Here is a 7,542-nt window from a genome sequence, read left to right as displayed (position 1 = left end):
GTGCTAGGTGCTGTACAAAAACAGAACAAAAAGATGCTCCCTACCTCAAGGAGTGTACAATTTAAGTATAAGAAAAGCGATAACAGATGGTTACAGACACATGGGAGAGTACAAGTAAACAATGAGACAATATTGGTTTATGTAGATTATACAGAACTTTTGGCCCCAATGAAATAAAAAGCATTGCCTTTGAAAGTCTGCCTCATGCCATGGTGCACATAAGCCTGGCAAGGACAGAATTGAGCCTCTAAAAAAAATCTAACCCTGCCCAGGTTTATTTAACCTACAGTTCTTAGTTGTGTTTAGAATTTAACCAGAAGGCACAAATGCTTGCTCCTTGTCTGCGTTTGTGTTAAAAGCAGGTGTTAGCAGGTGTTAAAACACAACTGGAAATTTTAGAATATACAAATCCTTAAAAGGAGGCTATGTTATATGGATAATAAATAGCCTAAATTACAAACTGTAATATCCATTTGATAAATTTAACCTGTAATCACTTTTTTCAAGTTTTCTGTCTACTGCTGTTGTCTGAGCAGTGATTGTTTCATAAGCTATTTTGCTGCTACCTCAGGTGGATATGGTTAAATAGAAGGATTTGTGTGTCTTTAATTTTTCAACAGAAACATTTAAGCTTGAGGTCTACACATTTTCCAAAGAGGGTTGTTTTGGTACCAAAAAAGCAGCACTATATGCTTCAGAAATGGAAAAGCCCCACCTTGCCTTTGTGGTTTGTGGTGCAGTTATGGACAGGTACTGTGGACAATACACATCCCTTTATGCACCAGTATCAGTCTGAATTCTTTCCTTTAATTCTCAATAATGATTCTGAAAGGAAAGGTATTAGCTTGACATCACTACAGTCAAAAATCCTTTATCCACTAAACAGCCGCACTGCTGCAGCCGATGCTGTAAGCTTCTGTCACGGAGTCCCTGGGCGATGCTCTGGAACTGCTCCCCATGAAGTCAGTCAGGACTCTGGGGTAGTCGCCTTTCTGTGAGCAGCCTGTCTTCAGGACACACAGCTCACACAGCTTCCACCTTCCTGGGTCTGACCTCGGAGCATTCAGCATCCTCTGCCCCTCCGTGCGCTTTCCCCCAGCAAGTCCGCTCAGGCGGGGCTCCTGGGGAAGCCAGAGGGTCCTGCACCCCAACTTCGCAGTCAGACGTGACTCTCAGCCAGCCAGTAAAACAGAAGGTTTATTAGACGACAGGAACATGGTCTAAAACAGAGCTTGCAGGTGCAGAGAACGGGACCCCTCAGCTGGGTCCATTCTGGGGGGCAGTGAGCCAGACAACCACGTCTGCACTTCACTCCATGTCCCAGCCAGCCCCAAACTGAAACCCCCCTCCAGCCCCTCCTCCTCTGGGCTTTGTTCCTTTCCCGGGCCAGGTGGTCACCTGATTCCTTTGTTCTCCAACCCTTTAGCTCTCACCTTGCAGGGGGGGAAGGGCCCAGGCCATCAGTTGCCAGGAAACAGGGTGTCGGCCATTCTCTGTGTCCAGACTCCTGCACACACCTGCCCTCTAGGGCTCTGCAATGATCATACACCCTTACCCCACCCCCTAGATACTTAAGAACTGCCATGGGGAAACTGAGGCACCCCCACACTATTCAGAGGAAACATTAAGAACAGTCCCACTTCGTCACAGCTTCCTAGCACTATCCTGCTGCTTTGATCAGTCCCCATTTCAGGCATTTCTAGTTGTGGAGTATTTCATACTCCACCATAATTCAGTCCTTAGACTCTCAGTTGTATTACCATATGGTACTTGGGCACCTCAGAAATACCTAAACAGCTGCCAATAGTGGCTGCACCTGTGCTGTGGACAAATATTCATTAAATCCAGGATTAAACTAAAAGAAAAGGAGGACTTGTGGCACCTTAGAGACTAACAAATTTATTTTAGCATAAGCTTTCGTGAGCTACAGCTCACTTCATCGGATGCAAGTGAGCTGTAGCTCACGAAAGCTTATGCTTAAATAAATTTGTTAGTCTCTAAGGTGCCACAAGTCCTCCTTTTCTTTTTGCGAATACAGACTAACATGGCTGCTCCTCTGAAACTAGGATTAAACTAGTGAACTCATTTCACACAAAACTTCACTGGTGTCAGACAGGAACATGTTTCGGCCATTAGTGAACTGGGAAGAGCCTGACTAGGGTGAAAGACTCTATAATCTCTTACCAGCAGGTCAAGCCATTCAGTCTCCCACAAAGCAATTACTTTTAGTTAGCAAAAACACTGACACCAAACTGAATACTTCAGGAAAAGTACATGGAAAAAAGTTAGTTGATTAGAATTCATGCTTTATATATATAAAGCATGAATATATATCAGCAGTTGTGGTTAGAAGAAATAGGTGGGCAAGTCTTTAAAATGAGTCTGTCTAGATCCATTTTTTCCAGAATGTGTCCATGGTGTATATTCAGTTACTTAAGTTTGTAGAAGTATCTCAGACCAGACCCTGGAGAGTCTGGTGTTTGTGGTAAGCCTAGGAGTGAGGGAGATGTTACTAAAGCTGAAAATACTCCAAAAAATATTATTAAAATGTCAGACAACAGCGCCATGGGACACTATCAGACACAGACTAAAACAGAATGGAAAAAGTGTAATTATCCATAAGAACCACCAGCTAGTTACTTAATAGAAATCACATGGTCTGTATCCTGTGGTTAACATTTTAGCTGCTCCACATACACTTCAGTGAGCATAACCTATTATATTTCATTCACATGCTTTTTGGAAGAAGGGTGGTAGGTTTCTGAAAGATAAACATCCAATTTACTGTTTCCCACTCGCAACATATCCTTCCCCCTTTGCCTATGTATTATTTTAATAATGTTTTGACAGAGGATAAGATGCAATGAAATAGTGCATTGTGCTGGGCTGTCAAACACCCTTTATGAAGTAGATAAATCAGAGAACGGATGTAATTTTGGCATTTATTTTTCCTTTCGCAAAATGTCATTGCAATATGGAGTTCAGCCACATTTCAAAGTAGTAAGACTTTCCTTTTCTACCAATAGATGATTTCTTATTCAGAAATAATATTTCTAGTAAACAAAGAGCATCTCTAAATTAATGTTCCACTTATGTCATGCTTTTCCAGGTATAAGAAGCCACTAGAACTTCAGGAAATTTGGATGTCAAAACAGGTAAGCTAGAGTGGAAAACAGTTGGTACAGAAACAGGCAAAAAATTTCTACCTATCTATGCTACTAGTGCAAAGGAGGCAGAGAAATCTTACTTCTCTGCCTCAGAAATAGCAGTGTCATGCCCTACAGAGGTTTTCCAGACTGTAAATCACTTCATAAACTCAGTCTGCCACAACTCAGCCTGGGAAACCAGCCCCTCATTTCATGAGATCACGCACCTACATGATGGCTTTATGAGTCACCCAGAACACAAGACCCTGCTTCCAAGAATTTGGCCTGTTTACACAAGAAGCAATCATAGCAGCACTGACAGAAATCAAGGCCATACATGGAACTGACTCCTGACTTTAGTTTAAAAAAACAAACAAAAGAACCCCCCCCACACACTTGGGACATCTAATATGAGATTGTAAAACCTCCTTTAAGAAATCTACCGCCCACCCTAAAGCAAAGTACCTTCCAGTACAAAAGAAAGCATCACTCAGTGCTAGACTCCTCACAAACTGCTCCTTAGTTCTCACCTCCCGTGGCTAAACAAATTGAGAAGTGAGCAGAGTATCCAACAGCACCTATCACTCACCAATATCCTGGACTCCTCTCAGTCAAGGTTCAAACTAGGGCCTGGTTTAGAGACAGCACTTGTTGCTATGGTGGATGACTGTCTCCTGTATGTACACAAGGAAAACACATCCATAATCATCTTGCTCAGTCTTTGACATACTATTCAACATCCCTATGAAGCTGTTGGGAGAGACAACACAGGCTGAAGTGCTAGCTGCACATAGAAAACACCCCCCCTCTACATGTCCTTTATGTAAAACTTAAACAGCACCACCTCACAGCCGTCAGAATCCCTAGCTGAAATCAGCTCTTGGATAAAGAGCAGATAGCTAAAGCTGAATCGGGGGACAACTGAGGTGATGCTGCTGGCAGGAAAATGGAAGACCTTCAAAAAAACTTGCCACCTCTAACATCCCTCACGACCAAGGGACTTTGTCCTCAGACTTAGGCCATATCTACACTACCAATTTGTGTGGACAAAAGTGATGTTGACACCCAAAAGTCGACATGTTAAAAATCGCAATTGCATGTTCACACTTGTTCCCTCTGTTGGCAGATTGCATCCGTAGTGGGGGCACCGTCATCGAATGTGTGAGCAATGCACTGTGGGTACCTAGCCCACAGTCCTTCTGGCACTAGGTGGTGTGGGACAATGGAGCGGATCGCGGCGCATCTTGAGACAGTTCTAAATGCCCTGTGATGAATTGCTTTCTGTCCCAGCACTCCATGGGCATGCATCTTTCTTTCGTGGCATTTTTTCAATGGCCCTTTTTTTGCTGTTCACCCCAACATCTTTGTGAGAAGGGATGGATCCCACACTGCTCTCCTATGTTCTGTCATGAAGACATTGCGGATGGCAGTGCAGTTAATCGTGAAGTTCTTAACTGAAGAAGACTCACAGGCGCCCGACATTCTGCGTGATATGGATAGGAGCAACTTTAGATCGCTTTTGGCATTCACAGAGCAGGTGCATAGACTGTTGCTTTTGGGCTTGTGAAACAAGCACTGAGTGGTGGGATCATATCATCATGCAGCTTTGCGATGACAAGCAGTGGCTACGGAACTTTTGGATGCAGAAAGCCACCTTCCTGGAATGGAGCTTGCCCCAGACCTGCAGTGCAAGGACACCAGAATGAGAGCTACTCTCTCAGTAGAGAAGTGTGTGGCAATCGCTGTGTGGAAACTGGTGACTACAGACTGCTACCGGTCAGTCGCGAATCAGTTTGGAGTGGGGAAGTCAGCCATTGGGGCTGCATTAATGCAAGTGTGCAGGGCAGTAAATGCATCCTGCAATGAAGGACCATGACGCTGAGAAATGTGCGTGAAATAGTGGATGACTTTGCAGAAATGGGTTTCCCTAACTGTGGAGGAGCAATAGCTGGCACACATATTCCAATTTTGGCACCAGACCACCTTGCCATCAGTAGGAAGGGGTACTTCTCCATGGTGTTGCAGGCATTTGTGGATCACCTTGGATGTTTCACTGACATCAATGCAGGGTGGTCTATGAAGGTGCATGATGCACGCATCTTCAGGAACACCAGCCTGTACAGAAAGCTGTAAGCAGGGACTTCCTTTCCTAATGAGAAGATTACAGTGGGGGGTGTTGAAATGCCCATAATGATCCTGGGGGACCCTGTGTACCCTTACAGCCGTGGCTCATGAAACCTTGCGTGGGACACCTGGATAGCAGTAAGGAGCGGTTCAACAACAGGCTCAGTAGGTGCGCTGGCAATGCCTTTGTGGCAGGTTGGACCTCACTGAGGAGAATATTCCTATAGGCATAGCCGCATGCTGTACATTGCATAATCTCTGTGAAGCTAAGGATGAAAGGTTTGCTCAGGGGTGGAGTGCTGAGGCAGACTGCTTGGCCACTGATTTTGAGCAGCCAGATATCAGGGCTGTCAGAGGAGCCCAGAGGGGAGCTATTCGAATCAGGGAGTCTTTGAGGCAGCACTTTGACAACGACCAGTGACATATAGCGCTGTCTGAGTTGCTTCAATGTTACATGACATGTCGTTTTCCTAGGGGGCAATGGTGACATTTGTGACCTTCTATTCCTGTAATAGAGGTACTAAAATGCTTGTGCAAGTACTTGGAGTGCCTGCACTCTCACCTTCTAGAAAAATATTAAAGCGGATTTACCAGTTTGCTTTTATTGCACAAGAAACAGCACACACGAACACACAGATGCCTGGTGGGAGAGGCAGACTTTCACAGCTGTGGGCAGGTCCAGCTATCATTGTGAAAGTTGTCCGCGGGGTTGGAGTGAAGGGGAAACCGAGAAGTCCCAGAAGGTGGAAAGGACCGTGCGGGTGCAGGTGGGGGGTGGGGGGTCATGGAAAAGAATTCTGAATGTGCTGCAGTGGAGGTCAAGCACTGATCTCCGCCTGAAGCATTATTAAGGACTTCGGCATTTGCATTTGCTCCTCCATTACTTTAAGCATCTACGCAGTAGCATCCTTAACAAACATGTGATTCTCTTTTCTGTCCTGCCATTTGGCTTCCCAGCACTCCTTTCACTCCCTTTTTTTTTGCATTGGAGCACTGCAGGATCTCCCAGAACATGTCTTTTTTGCTGTGTCTTGGGCGCTTTATTATCTGGGGGAGACGCTCGGCCAGGGTACGTGGGGTGTTCCTGAAGGCCACGTCTAGTGAAGCACAGGGGACAATGTACAGAAGCAGGATTGTTAAATTCACACACAGCATTGAAACATTTCTGTTAAATACACCTTTTGCAACATTGCCAGCACTCTCTCGCTGACCCTAGCCAGGCACATGTCTCTGTGAACACTCAAAGCATGGTGAATGTTGGTGGCAGCTTGTGGGAATGGTGGTGGGGGGAGCATTTCTATATGGGGAAAAGAGCACACACTCTTTGCAAGGGTCATGGTGCAGCACTCTAGGGAACAAATTCTAAAATTCTCCCACACTTTTCCACAGGTGGGGGTAATTCTAGCAGACATCTCACTGCTAAGGATAAGCAGAGAAAGGAGGGTACATCTACTCCATGTTTGTGGCTTCCGCCCTGCTCCCTATGCTGCTTGCCTATGTGCCGCTTTGGTCCCTGCACAAGTGATTGCCAAACAGCGCAGGAAAGTTTCCTATGATGGGGGAAGGAACAAAGCTGCTCTGCCATGGAACCTTTGGCAGAGGATTACTGAGTACCTCCAGGAAACTTTCCTAGAGATCTCTCTGGAGAATTTCCATGCGATCTTGATATGCATCAACACCCTGTTCCACTGTACTGATTAGCTACACAGGGAAATGTCCAGCTCACAGAAACACAGCCAACCTCCCACATTTCTATACCCTGAACCCACCTCTGCACTACAAAAGCCACAGCCACTTATCAGGCGTCTCACTTCCTGCTTCTTGCTCCCCGGAGAGCAACTGCTGAGACTGGCTAGACCCCTCCGGAGTGGAGAACAGTTCGTGGCTGCCTGCCCCACTGGGTGATCCCGCCAGGAGCTGCACACCTTTCTCTAACTCCACCTCTTCATCAATAACTTGGTCCTCTGGATTAGGTACTCCTTCTGCTGCCTCCATTCCCTCTGAAGCATCCATGGGGCTCTTGGGGATGGAGGTGGGGTCATCACAGAGGATAGCATCCAGCTCCTTATAGAACTGGCAGGTCTTAGGTGAAGCACCGGAGCGATGGTTTGCCTCCCTCACCTTATGGTACACCTGCCTCAGGACCTTTATCTTTGCTCTGCACTGCAGCATGTCCTGATCACAGCACTTTTCGCACAAGCCTTGAGAAATGTGCCTGTAGGTATCCCAATTCATATGGCTCAAGAGCAGCTGGGACTGCACAGCCTCCTCT

This window comes from Caretta caretta, chromosome 5 (genome assembly GCF_965140235.1).
Source record: "Caretta caretta isolate rCarCar2 chromosome 5, rCarCar1.hap1, whole genome shotgun sequence".
In the NCBI taxonomy this organism is placed as follows: Eukaryota; Metazoa; Chordata; order Testudines; family Cheloniidae; genus Caretta; species Caretta caretta.
The sequence above is the reverse complement of the archived record's forward strand: the minus strand, read 5'-3'. Positions refer to the sequence as shown.